We start from the raw sequence: 21977 nt of genomic DNA, 5'->3' as shown, positions 1-21977 counted from the left end.
CACATGCATAATTGATTGGCGACTCCACAAGACCAAATAGTGGATAGAATTGGAAGGAAAATCAGCATTGGCCGTATTGTGTTGTTTTATTGTCAGCAAAATCGATTTTCGGTCACTAAGTCACTAAGTGATCGAAAATCGATTTTGCTGACAATAAAGCAACAAAATACGGCCAATGCTGATTTTCCTTACATGCATAATTACAGTGAGTAAATGGATTGAATATTCATCTCTGTTTCACTCGTACTGGAATTAAATGAAAATTCCAGTGGAGTAAACATTATTACATTTAGCGTATCATTTCACTTTCCCTGATCTGCTGAGGAATTATGTTTTAAGTCGCGTGAATATACATTTTCAGTATTCTCTACATCATAATCCGCCAATGGACAAATATATGTTATATGATAATGAACAAAACTGTTATCTTTGTCAGCATAGGAAAGCAACTACTTTTTGTAAAGGGAACCATGAATCATTTATCATAATACGATTGTGTCTGAAGGGAGCAATGTAGTGATTCAACATTCCTGATGTTTAAAGTGAAACTTCTCGCAGAAACAGCCTGTGGAAGGTGCAAGCAGACTTGTCAGCATCGCGCATATTCTTGTCTATGGCCACGTCTGCTTCTACACAACTGAACAGCTTTCGGCCTGTTATCATTTCTCGCAAGTACGGCACATTTGACGATCTTTTATGTTTTCGTAAATATACTAACCTGTGTTACGTCTCTTATTTTATGAAGAGCTATTCACTTTTGCTAAAGGTCATGATTTCATTGCAAGTAAACATTTACTTGCGTCAGTGTCTCGTTAAATTTAACAATAAAGAGTACTTATGGTACAGAAATACATTTTCCCATCTTAAGAAATTTCCTCTTTTCACTGTCACCCGCAGAAAACTGTTTAGTTATATTGAACCAGTATTGATATCTTAAGAGTATCGATACTACCGTTGAGCCGGCCGAAGTGGCCGTGCGGTTAAAGGCGCTGCAGTCTGGAACCGCAAGACCGCTACGGTCGCAGGTTCGAATCCTGCCTCGGGCATGGATGTTTGTGATGTCCTTAGGTTAGTTAGGTTTAACTAGTTCTAAGTTCTAGGGGACTAATGACCTCAGCAGTTGAGTCCCATAGTGCTCAGAGCCATTTGAACCATTTTTACTACCGTTGAACGTGTAGTGAAAAGAAAAACTGTTAAAAGAATGCATCTAAGCAGAGAAAGGAGTGTCAGAAACAGCAGAGCTTCCAAACAGAAGTGTGTGTTAATAAAGGTTTCACTCACTTTTCTGAGAGTTCAAATTAAGCTGTACGTAAATGACGGAACGCGATGTTAAATAAAATGAAAGGAGGAAAAGTAAATAAAGAAAATAAAAGCAGACGGCAGTCGGTGGCTTTGCGAGCAGGAAATCCCACATGACGTCGGTCGGCAGGCAACGCAGCTTCCATAACGCTTTGCTGCGCTAAAGAATATCTACGAGCATTACTCCGGAAACGAGTTAAAGTATGTAAAATAGAGTGCAGGGGCTTATCTTCAAGTGTGCCCGAATTAATCCCAACTAGCAGGCTTGCCTTATACGTGAGGGGGCGTGGAGGGAGGGCTTTCCTCGTTAAATTTTATGAAAAGCTTCTCTTTTTTTCCCAGCAAACGTGTGTGAGAAGCAATTGCAATGATAATCCCCGTATCTAAATACCTCTATCACTTTTCGGCGTTTAGTTTATTTATTCCTTTAATCCTTCTTACATCCCAGCCTGTAAAGAATGTTTGGCTTTGGAAACCTCTGAAATGGAAACCGGAAGCCATTCTCTTTTCCAAATCCTGTCGTCCCAGTAGGACTCACAGTTATGCATCGATGTTATTGTTGTACGATGTTGTGTGAAGTCGCACGTGCGGTATTCCATTAGCATTGATGGCGCTGTGACTCCTCTTAAGCCTGATGCGTTTTTCGCTATACGCTGATAAAGATTAAGCGCTGCTTATTGTTACGCAAATTGTTCGCCAGAATTGTTCCAGCTAAAATTTTATTTCTTTCCATTTTACTGATTCCATCGTTGTAAAGAAGATATTAACATTCAGTTAGCGACGAAGCCAGCGCCGGATGGCATCAACACCCAAATGCGCACTATCGAAGTAGTTCATTATCTACATTTAGTTAAGTCATTAAAGAGCCTCTCTGGGTGAAAATGTGAAACAGTATAATTCAGTCACTCTTTTTGTTCTGTAGAATGCTTATTTGCCCTAAAAATTCAGTAAAACCCACAGAACATAGCTGAAACATAGTGAGTTATAGATATATCAGCACACAAATTCTTTCAAATTCGTCTCCAAAATTTGAAATAGAAGCAATTTGTAGGCACCAAACCATTAGTACGTATAGTAACTAAAAAAAATCAATATATTTTATTTTTCATCTACTTATAGTAACAATATCAATATACGAAAACGTGGTAGCTACGGAATACCCGACACTGATGTTAAGTACCTCGAAAGCGAATCTCATTTCACTGAAAATTATAAGCTAGTAGTCAATAAATAATTTCGATTCCTTGGTCCTTCTCAGGGGTTAGCACACTGGACTCGCATTCGGCAGGACGATGGTTCAATCCCGCGTCCAGCCATCCTGATTTAGCTTTTCCGTGATTTCCCTAAATCGCTCCAGGCAAATGCCTGGATGGTTCCTTTGAAAGGGCACGGCCGACTTCCTTCCCCGTCCTTCCCTAAACCGATGAGGCCGATGACCTTGCAGTTTGGTCTCTTCCCCCAAAACAACCCAACCCAACTTGATCCTTGGAAATGACTAGAAGTTGAAGATTCGCAGTCGTACAAGTAAGCGTACAATTATGCCGTGTACTTTCACCAACCCATTATTTCCACCTTCATAACTGGACACCATTTGGGAAGTTTCCTTTTCTGTTCCGCTTAGTCCGCAGCTCGTGGTCGTGTGGTAGCGTTCTCGTTTCCCGCGCCCGGGTTCCCAGGTTCGATTCTCGGCAGGGTCAGGGATTTTCTCTGCCTCGTGACGACTGGGTGTTGTGTGCTGTCCTTAGGTTAGTTAGGTTTAAGTAGTTCTAAGTTCTAGGGGACTGATGACCATAGATGTTAAGTCCCATAGTGCTCAGAGCCATTTTTTTGTTCCGCTTACGATTAAACGGACGATGAAAATCTCTTAGATTTTCACAGTAGCAACAATGTCTTTAAGGAAAGGCCGGCCGGTGTGGCCGAGCGGTTCTAGGCGCTTCAGTCCGGAACCGCACTGCTGCTACGGTCGCACGTTCAAATCCTGCCTCGGGCATAGATGTGTGTGATGCCCTTAGGTTAGTTAGGTTTAAGTAGTTCTAAGTTCTAGGCGACTGATGACCTCAGAAGTTAAGTCCCGTAGTGCTCAGAGCCATTTTAAGGAAAGGGTCATATGCGTAACTCTGCCAACAACAGGGGAGAGGATAACAGGGTATATGTTACGGCATTAGGGAGTGACTTCCATGGTACCAGAGGGAGCTGTGGAGGGTAGAGCAAGACAGAGATTGGAATACATACAGCAAATAATTGAGGACTTAGGTTGCAACTGTTGCTCTGAGACGATAACGTTAACGCAGGAGAGGAATTTTTGCCAGACCGTACCAAACCAGTCGGAAGACATGATTAAAAAAAGGGGGGATGTACAGGAGCCGACCCGTGCATAATATGCAGATAATGCCATACTGTCAGTGGTGCCTGGCGGCTGTCATGTGGCCGTAGCTCGGCGGATGGGGCGGTGCAGTAGCCCGCAGCTCCAACTGATGCAAAGAAGCGTCACTCCAAACGCCAAATAAATATGAAACAGATAACATTCATGCTTCCTGAAAACCTTGTTGTGCACTGCTTAAATTGTGTATATTCATATATCTATCACTTTTCTCTGGATTGTGTTCGGAAGTCTATGCCGAGGCCCATAAACAAAATTACTGCTATGCCCGACAAGTTGTCCAGCCTTAGATAACGCTATCCATCTGTAGATGGGGTGCATCACTAATTTTGGTTATATTTCTTTCGAACTGTAGCTACATAACTATAGTTTCTTAAGGCTCAATCCTTCGTTCCCAGGACCACCGACGTAAAATCTTAGTTTAGCATTTTATAAGTTGTAATGCAATAATTGCCAGACTTGACTTCCAAAATTGTTCAAATTCCCTTTCGTTCAACACTGACGTAGTTAATCATCTTGGGGTTGAAGATCTTTTCTCCCGTGTTTGCTTTAACAATACGTATGTTTTGGATAGAGTCCGCCTTTAGCAAAACACAATTTTGTTTTTTAGCCCAAACATGTTTCACTGCAGTTGCAGCATCTTCAGTGGGCTTTTATTTTTCATCTGTTAAAGATAATGAGTGTTCTTTGCTGTTTGTATACATGTAGCTATTAGTTTTTAAATCGTAATTACAAATATATGAAAAACACATTAATTACGAATTCATACCTTTTTACCACACACCTTTTTGTCCATTAGACAAGACCAACCTATTGAGCTCTCACCCCCTCCCCTCCATCCCAGCCACCCCCCTCTACACACACACACACACACACACACACACACACACATATATAATTTCAGGCATAGAAGTAACAAGTTTTCAGATCGTAATTTTGGCTTAAACAATTTATCTACTTTAAGGTATAAGTGGTTGCAGACGACAAATTGTGGAACAAAACGGTCACTGTAGAAACACAACACACCAGAAAAACCACACCATGTGGTAAAAAGGTATGAATTCGTAATTTTTTCAAATATTTGTAATTACGATTTAAAAACTAATAGCTACATGTATACAAACAGACACTCTTTATCTTTAACAGATGAAAAATAAAAGCCCACTAAAGATTCTTCAACTGCAGTGAAACAAAATTGTGCTTTGCTAAAGGCGGCCCCTATCCAAAATCATATGTACTGACATAGTTCTTTCGTTCTGCTTGTGTATACTATTTTACCTATGTATGTTATGGGCATGTCACGAGACAATGTCTGTTAGTTACGAAAGATACAGGAACACCCCTGGACAACTGAGCACTTCTGCGGACTATGCACTCACATGCACTGATGGAAAAAAATTACAACACCAAGAAACAGGTTGTGCAGAGTAATGAAACTTCTGGAACACATTTGTCTACATAACATTGTTAAGTGATTAACGTTGCAAGAGCACGAGCTGACGTAAGCGCGAGATAAGCCACTGCAAATGAGAAATGCGCTACGTTAATGACCGGTGCAACTGCGAAAATGTTGAAGGCACGCAAGCAAACGAGCGTGCATTGTGTCGTACAAGTTCAGGATGTCAGTTTGTGGGATGGAGTTCGATTCCTGATGCTCTTGGTCGGTCAATACAGGAACGGTTAATACTGACGTTGTCCCATGATGTCGCATATGTGCTCGATGCAGGTAGATCGGATAATCGAGAACGTCATGGCAACATATTGACACTCTCCATATCGTTCTGGGTTAAACAACGGTATGTGGGCGAGTGTTAACCTGTTGGAAAACACCCTCTGTAATGCTGTTCCTGAATGGCAGCAAAACAGGTCGAATCACATACAATTTTGCAGTCGGGCCGCGTGGGATAACCGTAAGAATGCTTCTGCTGTCATAAAAAATCGCACCCCAGCCCAGGTGTAGGTTCATTGTGTCTAGGTTGCAGGTCGTCAACTGGGCTCCCAAAACCAACAAACGGCCATCAGTGGCAACTAGGCAGAACCGACTTTCATTTCAAAACACTTTTTCCACTCTCTCGCTTGACTCCACTGTGGTCGCAAACTGTGATGGTTTGGGATCAGATGAATGCACGCTACGGGTCTTCTGGCTGTAACCGATTTTTAACAGTTCGTTGTGTCACTGAGGTGGCAACTGCTATTCAAATTCGTACTGTAGACTTCCTTTTATCTCACACAACTGCTTCTTTTGTGTTGCGATTTTCTTCTGTCAGTATAGTTCACACGTATGTTCCGAGGTTCAGTGGCATGCGATTTCAAGCAGATTACGTATTTCTAATTCTTATTACATTGTGGTTCACCTAATCTCTTGATTAAAATTATTTTCGGTGATAACCGTATGTCTCCTGTAGACAAACATTTTCCATTTTTTTAAATTTTGATTGTAGGCTGCAATGTATTTGTGATTCTTCTTAGCTGTTAACTATTTCTTCAAGTAAACATAATAAGACCATGGATAACATCTTACAACGCAATACCACGCTTGTGTCATAACACGTTTACGATATATATATTACGAGTAGCTATGTTTGTGCACCCATAAGAGCTAGGATATCTGAGTTTCCGACATTTACCGTCAGTATGGAACAAAAATGTGTTCGAAAGCTATGGGCAGGACTGGTCTACCTTTTCAACCCCATGTAAATCTGTTGTTGCACATTTTCTAGACCACTTGAATATGGGTTTAGAGCTGAAATTGGCATACAAAGTAAAATAAACGGGAGACATAATTAGAAAATGTACACTTTTAGTGATTCAGTAGTACATTCAAAGAATGTTAACTAATTGTTATAAATTTTATGAGTCGTTATCATTACCTGTTCCATAAAAGTGAGAGATCTAAAGATACGCCAACTTTTTGTGTGCATGGAAAGTATAGACGAGACCCCATACTGCGGATACTTTGAGTGCTTCTCTCGAATGAAGCATACGAAAGAAAAGGAAGATTAGGGTTTAACATCATGTCGACATCGAGGGGTCTTAGAGATGGGAAGTACAGCATACAGATTCAAGGATATGGGTCGGATAAAGTTGGTTGTGAATCCCGCCTTTTCCACACCTACAAATGTCACCTTGAACACATTCAATTGACAACAATCCAAGACAGTTTTCTTGACCGCTTCTGTAGGCGGTATACCTATGAATTACGTCTTCTAGCAGGCCGCAGAGGCAACTGACACGAATACAAGTAGTCCCTGACTTGAAAAGGCTTATACGTTTGTCATTTCCCAGAACTTATGCTCCCCTACCGCCCCATTTAAAGGACCCAAGGAACCCTATATCAGCACTTTGCACGACATCCGTTCTCCGGGCTGTCACAGGATGTCCAGCCAACTTCCAGGTTCCCCGCAGACGGTCAGAAAGCATCGAGAGTAGCGGTCCCGTGGGAGCTAACAAGGAGAGAATGCGCTGCCGAAACTTGGCTCTTACAGGCACTTCTGGTAACAGGAGACATGATGCCCCTCCTCCACTTTCCATATCGACAGACGAAATTCAGCCAACGTCGAGCCTCGCTGCCACTTCCATCCCCACACAGGGAGGAAGCCGGAGACATCTCAGCTTTCTCAACGCGACAAACACAACTTATTTGTCATGTTAATCCTCTTTCGATCATTGACCTCTCTTACATTTTTTCGCAAATAGATACTTATCACTTCTTGTTTGTTACCAACAATACCTGTTACACAATACAGAATGAAACTACAACTGAAGTACTTTTGCAGTAGGTCAACTAAGGAGAAATCGCAGAAGGAGAAGAAAGTGAAAAGAGCGATGAGGCATAGCGCCACTTCTAATTTACATTGCAACGTTATTGCTATGTTAGTGATCTAGTATAAAAGTGACATTTATGACTCATACTTCGATTCATGTTCAACATTTATTGCTACTTTTCAGTACTCGAACACATCTCAAGTATTATTTGTTTTTATTTATAGACTGAACCTGATCAGTTTACGGACTTTAGGTCGCCACTTAAATCGGAACAGGGTTTAATGTACTCAATAGTTTTGCTTCGTGGAATACCTCAATAGTTATGGTACTAACAGTAACAGTATTGAAAAAATGATCTGAAACATGATTTGAATATATCGACGGTATTCAGTATAGCAATAGTGATAACAAAATAATAGTATTAATAATAAGTGCTACCAATTTGTAATAATAATAACAATAATAATCACAACAATAATAGTGACGATAAAAGATAAGAAAATCATTTGTTGTTGGGTAAAAGAGAGATCTTACAACGTAATGAGTTCCAAGAGAGAAAAATTTAAAGTACACAAGTTAAAGAATCTGAGAAATACGAAATGAAGTTGGAAAAGAGCGATAACTGGTTGTATAAACTGAGAGGACCATACCAAAACGAAGACAAGACGTTTCTGGTTTAGCAGAAAGGTTATTAGCTGTCTATTGAGGCCAGAAAGTATGTTACTGAAAATTAAATGGATGATAATCCGGCATTGTGATGAGACAGTAAGAATTTTGCAAACGAATATTCCCGCTGTGTTATGCTGAAAAGACCGTTGATATGGAAGAGAGGGATGAGGGACTGTAGAATTGGGCTTGAGAGTGAACAAGACAGTGCTTGGAAATCTTACAAGTGTTGTGAACTGAGAGAAATCCCTTGCAGGTTCACATTCAGCTATTGAAAGTAGAAGCGTTGTAAGGTACGGAGAGATAATGATGCCTTATTGAAAATGGTAGCCGTTGTTTAACCACAGTTTTGTACTTCGTAGCTTAATGTTATTCAGAAGTGGCGATATATTTAGTAATCAGTTCTGTAGCATCAGCTATGCAACTATACAAAAGTGTCTGGCTGCAGACGGCATGAAATAGTAATTGCCGGTGGCACGAAAAAAAAAAAAAAAAAGCAAATCGTTCGTTGATACCTAACTACATATAAATGCATTAAAATGTTATCAGCTTTGTTTCTTTTTGTGGTGTAAAGATGTTCATGTCTACTACTACGGGTAGAAAATATCACTACAGCAAACGTACCAAACAACGAAAACCTTCTTCCAAGCATGTGTGCTGAAAATATTAGAACATTTGATTCTATGGTAAAATTTTTAAATAACTCTGTCCAAAAACTGAATTTCAAAACGAAACATGAAGCACCACCACAGCTAAATGTCGAATAGAAATACCCTTTTATACGAAATTTATCTTTAGAGAAATAGTTTAAGAAACTCAGTGCTTCATGCATTTAGTTCTGATAACTTCATAAACTTAAGTGCTTAACCTTGTATTATACATACCCGATGACGATATGCCTTTTCGATGCATGTATCCTATTAACCTTTCATTTATATATAAAATATAGCAAACAGTCAGCATAATGCCACATTTACAAATTAACTTTTGATAAGAATGCAAAACGACTCGTTTCACATCATTACAATTTATCATGTAAATGATCCATGGAACATGAATCTACCTAACTCAGTTGCCTGTGTGGTTGGACGCGGCGAGTCGGCCACGTATTCGTCTGTTGTGCGAACCTCTCCATCTCAGAGTAGCAATTGTGTCCCACATACTCAATTATTAGTTGGATGTACTTAAATATCTCTCTTCCGCTACAGTTTTTACCTTTTACAGCTCTTTTAACATGTGTCCTATTATCCTTCCTCTTCTTTTTGTCAGTATGGCCCACTTCATGGCTCATACAGAAAGACTTATCAGTCAATGTGATATACAACTTCCTTCCAAAGCACCACATTTCAACCGTTTCGTTTCTCTTCTTTTTCCAGTACTTCAACTGTCCATCATCCACTAATATACTATACTGTGCTCCAAATTCACATTGTAAAAAACATATTTCTCAAAGTGTATCCAATATTTGATACTGGAAGACTTTCTTTTGCACAGGAATAACCTCTTTGTCTGCGGTATTTTACCTTTGGTGCCCTCCGTACTTCGTCAGTCACGTATGATTTTGCTTCCAAGCTGGCAGAAATTTTTCGCTTCGCATGCTTTATAATCACCAATTATGATGTTAAATTATTCACTAATTTTATTTTTGCTACTCCTTGTTACTTTAGTCTTTCTTCGGCGTAGTGTCAATTCGTATTCTGTGCTTTTGATACTGTCCACTCCATTCAACATATCCTGAAACTGCTCTTAACCTTGACTAAAAACAATAATGTCATTGGTGTATCTTTCCATTGAAATCTTTGCACCCTGAATTTTACTCTCACCTTTGAGGGTTTCTTTTATTCTTGTTATTGCTCCTTCGATATGTAGACTGAACAATAGGAGCGAAGGTCTACATTCCTGTTTTGCAACCTTTTAATGCGAGTTCTAGGTTTGCCATTTTTACTGTTTTCCTTTGAGTTTGTACGTATTGCATACTATTCATGTTTTCCAACAGCTTACTTTTATTTTTCTCGGAACTTCGAACATCTTGGCCCATTTTACATTGTCTAACGCTTCTCCTAGGTCGGTAAATTCAATTTCATTGTCGGATCACTGATTACTTTTGCAGAATACAGACGTCGAATGGATAACGGGTTAGTAGATAGAAATAACGTCTTCTCTTTTTTTAGTACCTTTATTTAAATATTCTCTGTCAAGCAAGTGTAGTAAATATTAATATGAAACAAGCGTCTACGTACACTTTTCTATACAGCAAATTGACATGCAGTATCAAATTTCGTCTCGTACAAGTAATGTGGTGAAAAGTAAAACAAGCACAACAGTCAGTTTTAAGTCCCGAAAAAATTTGTAAGAAAAATGAAATAAACAGATTTTTTTCTCTCAATTTGTGAAGCAGATTAGTGGTCTTCGATTTTTAAAACTATTAATGCTCATTGCATGACAATAATTAGTAACATCCTGGTTTACTTGCTTTCAGTGGAATGTGTTTCATTCCAAAATAATTCTCACTTTCCTTTACATACATCCAAAAATGTTTTTATAACGTACATTAATTTTTCAGCCAATAGAAAACTTTATTATCCAGCCAAGTTGTTGACGATACGCGCTTTTGAAGATTTGTGATCCAATTTGGGCAAATGTTAATAATCAGGAAGAGACGGTTTGACAGTGTCTTGTGGGACGTGTATCATGTATCATATTATATGCGTTTCCCGAAATACCAAGGAAACAAATTTAGAAACGAGTATTAACAATAATTGATCATTCTCTTTTCGTGTCATGAAAATGATGTGTTAAACCTGACTTATTAAGTCGCTGTTTAATTGAACCAAATTCGTTTCTGTTCTGATGATGCCTGGGCGAAGAGGGATACTGGAAAGTTAAATCACATGTTTTGGTCAGGGACACCCTGTTCCAAACAGAAGATCGAATAAAAAAAAGCGATTCATTATTTTGTCGCGCCGTTTCAGCCCTTCATTAGTCACCTGTAATTGGAAAACTTGATACATATCGATTCACGATGCACACATCAGATGGACGGCGCACGCACAAACGCGTTTCTGTAATTGAACGAACGGCGCGGTATCGCTTTACTGTGATCACGCGGTCGGATCGGGCATTGTTTCGAGTATGCTCGTCAACCATTTGAGAGCTCTCACTGCCTCTACAGAAGGTGAGCCCATTCCAACATTATCTGATCCGACGCAATTTGCGCTGATGTGTCTGTGTTACGCGAGACACGGTCACCTACAAAGAAACTTCTTTAATTATACTAAAACAGTAATGTCAGTTGGGCAATCGTAATTGCTGTATGAGAAATCAGCCACCATCGACACCTTGTTAGACATTTCTCTTACACAATATCGTACGAACAGGTTGTGCACCATAAAAAGAGAGAAACTAAAATTAAAGAATTCTTCTTTTGAAATCAACCCAGTAATACCATCGTTAAGAAGCGACGCCTCTTATAAGTTTGCTACCTGTTGTATTCTGACTTCGCCAGAAGATGACAAATAGTAAACTTTTAAAAGCATCACTATAAAGGGAAAATCTAGTTCGGCGTAAATATCTGGCTATCCGGTCAATTTGTCCACCATGTAATGTGCGGTGACAAGCCAGACGCATCCGATAATAAGAGTCAGCTATATATATGTGGTACGGCTAGGCATTGTGTTCGTCTCCATAAGACCATACTGTGCTACTTCGTTACGTTGAGTTAGGTTAAAGAAATTGTTTCACATGTTAGTGTGGCCTCAGGACATATGGAGTACGACAGTGGATGTTGTATAAGAACGATAGATATCAGTGGTTAATGCTAGGAATACCAACGTATTTTCACAAGATGTAATACCAATGGGGTGCGACGTGGAGGGATACTGTGTGCCCACCACAAAAAATCACTAAAAAACAAATATCGTTAAGTGTGTCTCTTATGAACAACATATTTTTTTAAATAGGTGCTGATGTATGAGTAGGAACAGAGCCTGAAACATCTTTTAGCACAGTCTGAGCAGCAATAAAGCATTTTATGGAAACGACAAACAATTTCAATAAAATATAAATTGCCGTTGATTTTCATTAACAAAATGCTTTTTAAAGACATATAAATGCATTAGAAGGGCCCTGAACCTGTAAATATGAATATTACGTTCGTTGCGAAAAGTCACATTCACTATAAGACTTTAATTTTTTCGTCAAGTTTTACTGAAAAATTTAAAACAATTACGAAATCTGACATAAGAAATTATTAAAAATAGTACTATTTCCTTTCAGAATTTTAAAATATAAAGTACCAGATTAGATTACGATTTTTCAAAAAGTAGACACAGAGCAACCATCCCCACCCTCTTGATATTACGATGGTTAAGGGATCACTGTCACCTTTTTGCCTATTTTCAGCCAGAAATACAGATTAAGATCACTAATTTACCATCAGACTCCATGCTACCAAGCGCTATAAAATCACAGCCGGCTTTTTGTAATGTTACAACAGCAGGTGAGCATGTGTTGTTTATTTCTTTGAAAGTAAACACGACCATAAAGCCAGATGGATACCAATGAGCGACTGGATGTCATATCTCGTCGGTCTCGTTGGAGATAGGACGTCTCTCGTGAACTTCAGTGAATGTGGCGTCGCTCTAGTCACACACAGTGACACGATCGAGAGAAGCAGTACGCCGCTAGGCCTCGACGGTGGGAAAACGAGCGGATAGCATCGCCGCAGTTATTACCAGAACGGCTTTTATGGCGGGCCGTAAAAACGCTGCCGTGGCGCGGGATTTAAGCTTTCAGATTAGTACCGTATCACGCCGGTCCCCGGCGCATCTGCTAAGTCTTTTGTCAATAAACACGCAGCGGATATACATCGACGTGAAAGCATTGGTTCTTATAAGTCTTCGGCTATCGCAGCCGAAATAATGCGTGCCGAAGGCGATTCTGCTTTCGTTAATGGTTGGCTACGACGGAATAAATTTTTATGTACACCCTTCCCCATCACGAGTCAAACGTCACAGGAAAGTGCAGCTATACTGTAGCAGTTGTAGTTGCACAAGGGTCTATCGTCACTGGTACATTTTAACAGGACTTCTACCAGAAAATCTTTTTCTTTCTAACCGAGAAGTTAATTGCGAATAATCATAGATTCAGCTTTTCTTTAAAGTAACGAAATATGTTCTTAAAATATTTCGTCCCTTGTTTCGCCCCTTGGGGGTGGAATTTACGACTAAAGTTAAACGTGCATTTCTTTAATTTCTAACAGAGAAGGCCAATACAACTTTTCATAGATTTAGCTTCGAAAATAATTTTATAATGAAATAATTTCACAACACAATCATCCACTATGTCTCACCCATAGGAGTGGAAGTTCGAACCATCCCTCTCCAAACGATTCCTATACTACAAGATGTACACCGTCTCCAAGTTTCAACTTCTTATGCTTGGTAGTTTGGCATGAGTGACGGTAGCCCTATTTGGCCTCTTTAGGTGTTGAATTTCAACAAGCAGTGAAACCGCATTTTTTTCTTTTCCAACCGAGAAGCCAAATACCTATTTTCAAAGATTTAGCTTTGAAAATGTATTTACAATGAAATATTTTCATAAAAGATTCCACTCACTATTTCATCTCCTTGGGAGCTGAATTTACAAAAAAGAAAAAATTAAAAAAAGGAACTGTGTATTTTTTTCATTTCTAACAGAGAAGCCAAATAAAATTTTCATAGATTTAGCTTCAAAAATGCTTGCAAAATGAAATATTTCTATGAAACCTGTTATCCCCTATATTACCCCATTAGTGGCTGAATTTCCAAAAGCAGTTAAAATCGTATTTTTTTTTTATTTCCAACCAAGAAGTCAAATTCAAATTTTAATAAATTTAGCTTTAAAATTCTTTTATAATGAAATATTTTCATAAAAATTTAGTTCCCTATTTCACCCCTTTAGGGGTTGTATTTCCAAAAACACTGAAAATTTTTTTTTTTATTTGGAACCGATAAGTCAAATACCAATTTCCATAGATGCACCTTTAAACAAACTTGAGTATTTTTTTAATAATGATTTATTTTTCAACATCACTTCCACACACTATTTCAGCCCCATATGGGTTAAATTTCTAAAAAATTCTGTCGCAGAAACCAAATACTAATTTTCGTAGGTCTAGCCTGAAAATTGCCTTAGTAGCGACGTTTTTTCAAGAAATTTTTCATCCTCTTTTACACCGACTTAGGAACAGAATTTCAAAAAAGCTCGTCTTAAACCAAGCCTATAGTATTACATCAACACCACGTGCAAATTTCAAGTTTCTATCCGTAGTGGTTTGGGTTGGGCGATTATGAATTAGAGAGTAAGCCAATCATTCGTGTTATTGCCTTTTATAAATAGAGATTCTGTTGCACATTGAAACAGCATTTTACTGTTACAACCATTTAATGTCTTTGGATCGGTTTGAGAAGACCTCGATATGTGATTCTACTTGTAAATTCCACTTCTTCCAGCACACTTTCATTCAGGAACACTGAAGTTGTTTCCCCATTGTCCTTGAACTTGTCTTCGTCTTTCATTGACACTTCAGTTATACTTCCTTGGTGAAAGGGAGAAGAAATGACTTAAATTCTCTACGACGGACAGTTATCCATGTCTACAGTCATAATGAAATGGACGTCACAATAACAAATATGTGTATCAGTCTTTGCTTTTGAGAAACTTTGTCATAAATAAGTTAAACAGATGTTTGAAGAAAGGCACGACACAAAGGTTTATGATGTTGAGAGAGCATCCAGCCACAAATTTATTTTAAGTTCCTTTATTCAAAAGCTACCGTTACGGGTTTCGAATCATTGCAATTCATCGTCAGGCGGCTTCCATGCTTTCATTAGAACATGTGGTGCATTTCTTAGTGATTAGTTGTCCTACAATATAAGTAATAAATAATTATAAACACGCCACACAGATGGTTGCGTAAAGTACAGTACAGTACAGTAGATTTTCTAAATTCAGACGGCTAATCCAGTAGGGCAGATCAAAAATTATGTTTTCATCAACTTTCATCGTAAGTTGACCTGAAAAGGTATTTTCGTTACTTATGTTTAGTCTGCAACTCCAGGACGGTATATCAATCCTTCGTATAACTCCAGTTGTTCATGGAGAGCAATTCCCTCCTCCTTCTTGGCGAAAAAAGCCGATTTGACTGAGCTGGATATGCTGCTTTCGGTAGCCTGCACATGTTGTTGTCATCTTTTTTGGCGAATATGTTTGCATGCAACCTGCAATACAAATCATTTTATCAACGTGCATTACGGTACTCCATTTTTTCTACCTGAGCTTGGTGTCTCCGGCTGGGAGCGTCCGACGGCTGCCGTGACATTTCTGCAATACAAATCATTTTATCAACGTGCATTACGGTACTCCATTTTTTCTACCTGAGCCTGGTGTCTCCGGCTGGGAGCGTCCGACGGCTGCCGTGACATTTCTGCAAACAATGGGCTGTATAAACTTTTGTAAGACACGAATCAAAAAGCCTTTTCGTCTTAAAATTCTAAATCGAATTAAAAAAAACGAATTTTCGAACATTTTGAACGAGAACCAAGCCTTAAGTGGGACTGGGAAGATCCAACAGAGAGTGGCATGTTTCGTCAAGGGATCGTTTAATTAGTGCTAGAGCATTACGGAGATGCCCATCGAACTCCAGTGAACTACATTATGACAGAGGGGTTGTGTATCACGGAGAGGTTTCCCACTTTAGCTTTGAGAGCAGAATAACTTTGGGCAATTTGTTATCTGCTCCATAAGCAATCTAATGAAACTGCCACGACCATAGAATCAAGGAAATGAAAGCTGATGCTGTTGGCTTTCGAAATATGCGAGGGCGATTTTATTTTCAACCTCGATCGGTCGCAAAATGAGCACAATGAAAATAAAAAATGTTTAATTTGCAACTTTTAGGAACACCTTCCAGCGACTTATTTACACAGTCGCCGCTCCGACTCAGATTTTTTTTTTTTTTTTTTAGCATGGTACCAACTTTCCAATACCCTAGTCATAGAAGGTGGCCGCCTGTACTTTCCACCAATTTCCTACGCTGGTCTGCAGCTCGCTACCTGCGTCAAAACGTTATCCACATGGCCAGCGGATCACGTGAGCAAACAGATGAAACTTAGAGGGAGCGAAATCTGGACTGTATGGTTGGTGATCAAACGCTGCAGTAGCGTCGTTGTTACACCCACAGTGTCTGGCCGATCGCTGTCACGAAGAAGTAAACGCATGATAGTTAAGTTATGTGGGCTGCATGAAATGAGGCGGAGCCCCTCTGCAGGCACTTTATACTTGCCGGAAGACTACATCGTTCTAGACATCTTTACTTGCTCACTGAGAGCTCATAAGTGAAAAGTGCGACTTGACTAGATCTTCGGGCATACTAGAAACACCCTAACAAACCTGCACAAAGTTTAATTGGAGCTTCATTGAGGTTTTAGCATAGTGATCTGTCGGAAGGTGAAAAAAGTAGTCCTCGTTCTTGTAGAAAACACTATAGTCACTGCAGCTCGTTAAGTGGCTAATAAAATGATTGCTGTGGTGTCACCGCCAGACACCACACTTGCTAGGTGGTAGCCTTTAAATCGGCCGCGGTCCGCTAGTATACGTCGGACCCACGTGTCACCACTATCAGTGATTGCAGACCGAGCGCCGCCAGACTACAGGTCTAGTCTAGATAGACTCCCTAGCACTCGCCCCAGTTGTACAGCCGACTTTGCTAGCCATGGTTCACTGTCAACATACGCTCTCATTTTTAGAGACGACAGTTTATCATAGCCTTCAGCTACGTCATTTGCTACGACCTAGCAAGGCGCCACATTCACTTACTATAATTACTTCAAGAATGTATTCTGAACAGATCATATTGTGAATCATGTACCGTCAAGAGCGACGTTCATCATTAATGGATTAAAGTATGAAACTAATTACGTCCGCTTTCTGAATTCTCATTCCTTGTCATGTTCCAGAAAAATGGCTCTGAGCACTATGGGACTCAACTGCTGAGGTCATTAGTCCCCTAGAACTTAGAACTAGCCCGCATCTCGTGGTCGTGCGGTAGCGTTCTCGCTTCCCACGCCCGGGTTCCCGGGTTCGATTCCCGGCGGGGTCAGGGATTTTCTCTGCCTCGTGATGGCTGGGTGTTGTGTGATGTCCTTAGGTTAGTTAGGTTTAAGTAGTTCTAAGCTCCAGGGGACTGATGACCGTAGCTGTTAAGTCCCATAGTGCTCAGAGCCATTTGAACCACTTAGAACTAGTTAAACCTAACTAACCTAAGGACATGACAAACATCCATGCCCGAGGCAGGATTCGAACCTGCGACCGTAGCGGTCTTGCGGTTCCAGACTGCAGCGCCTTTAACCGCACGGCCACTTGCGGCCGGCCATGTTCCAGACCTCACGTCAGTATAGTTCTTCCCTCCTCACGCTAGCCTGCTTGAGCTAAAACGCGCGCATTTCGGCCTCCACTCGTAACACGGTGTTGGATCTTCTGCTAACACAAAAATTGCTTTATCTGTTTTACTGCAATTAACCTTATTAAAATCAACAACTACTGGTATGAAATGAGGAAGTCAGTGAAATTTGTAAAATGGTCGTAGCTGAATGAGCCGAGTGTCTAATCGTGTATTATAATAGAGACAATCGCGTACTAAATAACTTAAAAGACAGCATGATCCCAAAAATGTAAGATTACAAAGCTTTATAAGAATTACTTGTCAATGATACAACACTGAAAAACTTTCCCTTACCTTTTCCAGTTCACAAAGAAGCTTAAAATATATGGTACTCATACCGCATACAATCAAAAAGCTAAACGGCTTTATTAGGCGGTTCCTCCCTAATTGCGTCGTAAAATTTAATTCGGACGGCTGGCTGTTACTGTACAACGAGAACAGCAATAACCGTTCTGAGGAAATTGGGCGGTATTGCGGCCGTTCTGGGCAGCGTTTCTCAAGAACACGGCGAGATAGCATGGCGGGTGCAGGACCAACGGCTCGTAGACCCAGAGGAACAACGGGCGGAGGCATCTAATCAACTGAACGCACAGATCTAGACACTGTTCCAAAAACAAAATTTACCAGTCGCATTCGGTTCAAAATCAGTTCAGAATTCCAAACCAATTATGTTGACAAGGGCACTTTGTTGGAGGTGTATTTAAAATCTTTGATGAAAATGGTAACTGAAACAAGAATTATTGGAAAACGCATGAAATAAGGCAAGTGATTTAATGATACCACTTTTTTACCGAAACTCCGCAAGTTTCGATCAAACAACAAACTATCCTCACGTATTGACAACAATATTAACAGTATGAGAGAAACTGATGGTTTTTCAATATAGAAGTGGCAACAGATACTGAGCCAAGTCATGAATTTTGGAACAACTTGTCTGTCTATTCAAAACAGTAATTCAAAAGAATTGTGGTGGCAAAAACTTTGCGATACTTTCATCTAGCATTTTACCTTGGGTCATCACGTGTGATGCGGTACTGTACGACTTCTTCACTTGGGCTTACCTCTGCAGAACATGCAACCGACGTCCTCAGTTATCTGTAGACTGTCTTCCAATCTTTATTTTCGCTACAGTTTTTACCCTCTACAGCTCCCATTAGTGTACTGAAAGTTTGTGTCTTTCACAGTGACATACTTCATTAAAATCTTCTCGATTTACAAGTCACGTCAGTTTCTATACGCTTCTCTACCCTCGTCATCAGGAATTAAAGTTAATGACTGCTGGGGCTGTAACAGTGTTTTGCTTATGCAGGGTGGAGGAGATAAAAGTGGCCTGGAGAACAGATTTCCAGACTACAAAGAAACACGGCAGAGGAAAGGAAATACAGTACTAACTTCACTACAGCAGATTTTGAAAGTGACAAATTCATCTCTTGGGAATTTGGGGCCTAGTCAGCAAGTTGCTGACGGCCGATCGAAGCTGTACTGCTGACATTGCTGCAGTCGCATCCGAAACGTCCTGCTGTAGTTCTTCAAGACTATGAAGGTTGTTGCGAGTCGCCTTATGCTTGAGCTCACCGTACAAAGTAACTGAGCACTGACACATCAGATGACCTGAGTGGTCAGCTAGGGTTGCGATCAAACCGATCTCTGCTAACAACGTTGTCATGCGAGAAGATTGCGAAAATTTTCTCCAAAGTGCGGCCAGATATACGGGCAGATTACAGTGATTATGCTAAAGAACTTGCCCCCTTTCTATCAGCAATTTATCGTAGATCTCTGGAAGAACGTAAAGTACCTAGCGACTGGAAGAAAGCGCAGGTCGTTCCCATTTTCAAGAAGGGTCATAAATCAGATGCGAATAATTATAGGCCTATTTCGCTTACGTCAATCTGTTGTAGAATAATGGAACATGTTTTATGTTCTCGTATTATGACGTTCTTAGATAATAGAAATCTCCTTCATCATAACCAACATGGATTCCGCAAACAGAGATCATGTGAAACTCAGCTCGCCCTATTTGTCCAAGAAATTCACAGTGCCGTAGACACTGGCGAGCAGATTGATGCCGTATTCCTGGACTTCAGGAAGGCATTTGATACGGTTCCGCACTTACGTTTAGTGAAAAAAATACGAGCTTACGGAATATCGGACCAGGTTTGTGATTGGATTCAGGATTTCCTAGAAGAAAGAACACAACATGTCATTCTTAACGGTTCAAAATCTGCAGATGTAGAGGTAATTTCGGGAGTACCGCAAGGAAGCGTGATAGGACCTTTATTGTTTACAATATACATAAATGACTTAGTTGACAACATCGGTAGCTCCGTGAGGCTATTTGCAGATGACACGGTTGTCTACAAGAAAGTAGCAACATCAGAAGACTCGTACGTACTCCAGGAAGACCTGCAGAGGATTAATGAATGGTGCGACAGCTGGCAGCTTTCCCTAAACGTAGATAAATGTAATATAATGCGCATACATAGGGGCAGAAATCCATTCCAGTACGATTATGCCATAGGTGGTAAATCATTGGAAGCGGTAACGACCGTAAAATACTTAGGAGTTACTATCCGGAGCGATCTAAAGTGGAATGATCACATAAAACAAATAGTGGGAAAAGCAGGCGCCAGGTTGAGATTCATAGGAAGAATTCTAAGAAAATGTGGCTCATCGACGAAAGAAGTAGCTTACAAAACGCTTGTTCGTCCGATTCTTGAGTATTGCTCATCAGTATGGGACCCTTACCAGGTTGGATTAATAGAAGAGATAGACATGATCCAGCGAAAAGCAGCGCGATTCGTCATGGGGACATTTAGTCAGCGCGAGAGCGTTACGGAGATGCTGAACAAGCTCCAGTGGCGGACACTTCAAGAAAGGCGTTACGCAATACGGAGAGGTTTATTATCGAAATTACGAGAGAGCACATTCCGGGAAGAGATGGGCAACATATTACTACCGCCCACATATATCTCGCGTAATGATCACAACGAAAAGATCCGAGAAATTAGAGCAAATACGGAGACTTACAAGCAGCCGTTCTTCCCACGCACAATTCGTGAATGGAACAGGGAAGGGGGGATCAGATAGTGGTACAATAAGTACCCTCCGCCACACACCGTAAGGTGGCTCGCGGAGTATAGATGTAGATGTAGATGTAGATGTAGATGCTCCATCCTTTTGGAAGTAACTGCGGGTCTTTTCCTCCTCCGTTAATGGTTCAAATGGTTCAAATGGCTCTGAGCACTATGGGACTCAACTGCTGTGGTCATTAGTCCCCTAGAACTTAGAACTACTTAAACCTAACTAACCTAAGGACATCACACACATCCACGCCCGAGGCAGGATTCGAACCTGCGACCGTAGCAGTCGCACGGTTCCGGACTGCGCGCCTAGAACCGCGAGACCACCGCCTCCGTTAATGCTGCCACAAATTCACGTCCATTCGTATCACCAGTCCGGGACACTTTTAGTTGCCTCACCTTGTATGAATGCAATGGAAGCGTCCTTAGGGAACGCATGCGAAAATGGAAAGCTCCTAGCGACTGCGTCCTCCGCGCGACTGAGTGACGTCAGCTTGAGGGGTCGGCGTCACGTTTGAAACTGTCGTTCCCACGCCACTATAAGCGTCAAACCTTCGTCTTTGCTTTCGTCCAGCGTCCAAAGCCCCCCCCCCCCTCCCCCGTACTATACCCAACCAACCGTGTACCCCCATCTCTGTTAAAATTGTTGCTGTTTTGTAGTAGCGTTTCACAGAAAATTTGCGGCACCCGTCGCTTATGTGACTGCGTCATACATACTGAGAACTCCGATCCCTCTCTTCTCTCATTCCCAGTCATTTTAAAAGGTTCTTGACGATAGATTGCAAGACTGCCTCTTTTTGTGCAGACATTTAGTGCATCCGTGAACGTCCTTCCTGCCAAGAACAAACAGGGAGTAGTTACCACTGCTGACATTGGGATTCTGCCAAAATGAAGAGAGCTGTGTCGACAGAAAAAGCCACACCCATGTACTAAATGGCAGGTTACGTTTTACCGAGAACTTCCAGGAAGGAACGAGAAAAGTAAATATAGGCCGTGCCATTGGCCCGCAGGCAGCCTGCACACATGCTCCGCGTGATGTTTTGCCCGCTGTGGCCGGCTTGAATTACAGCGACAAAGACACTACGCCCAAACCGCATTCCAAATATGTTTTCAATTGGACGCGGCACGGAAATAGCTCTTTTACTAGCTGATATCTATCGCGAACCGCCTGCGCACAGAATAGTCCTGTGAGACTGGAAAACATTGCAGGTTACTCATGTTTGCAGGAATGATGACAGACCGGTTGCACAGAATTACAGACCAGTATCACTGATACCCGTCCGTTGCATGATACGAGACGATATTC

The sequence above is a fragment of the Schistocerca nitens genome, chromosome 5 (genome assembly GCF_023898315.1).
Source record: "Schistocerca nitens isolate TAMUIC-IGC-003100 chromosome 5, iqSchNite1.1, whole genome shotgun sequence".
In the NCBI taxonomy this organism is placed as follows: domain Eukaryota; kingdom Metazoa; phylum Arthropoda; class Insecta; order Orthoptera; family Acrididae; genus Schistocerca; species Schistocerca nitens.
Note: the sequence above shows the minus strand (reverse complement) of the source record.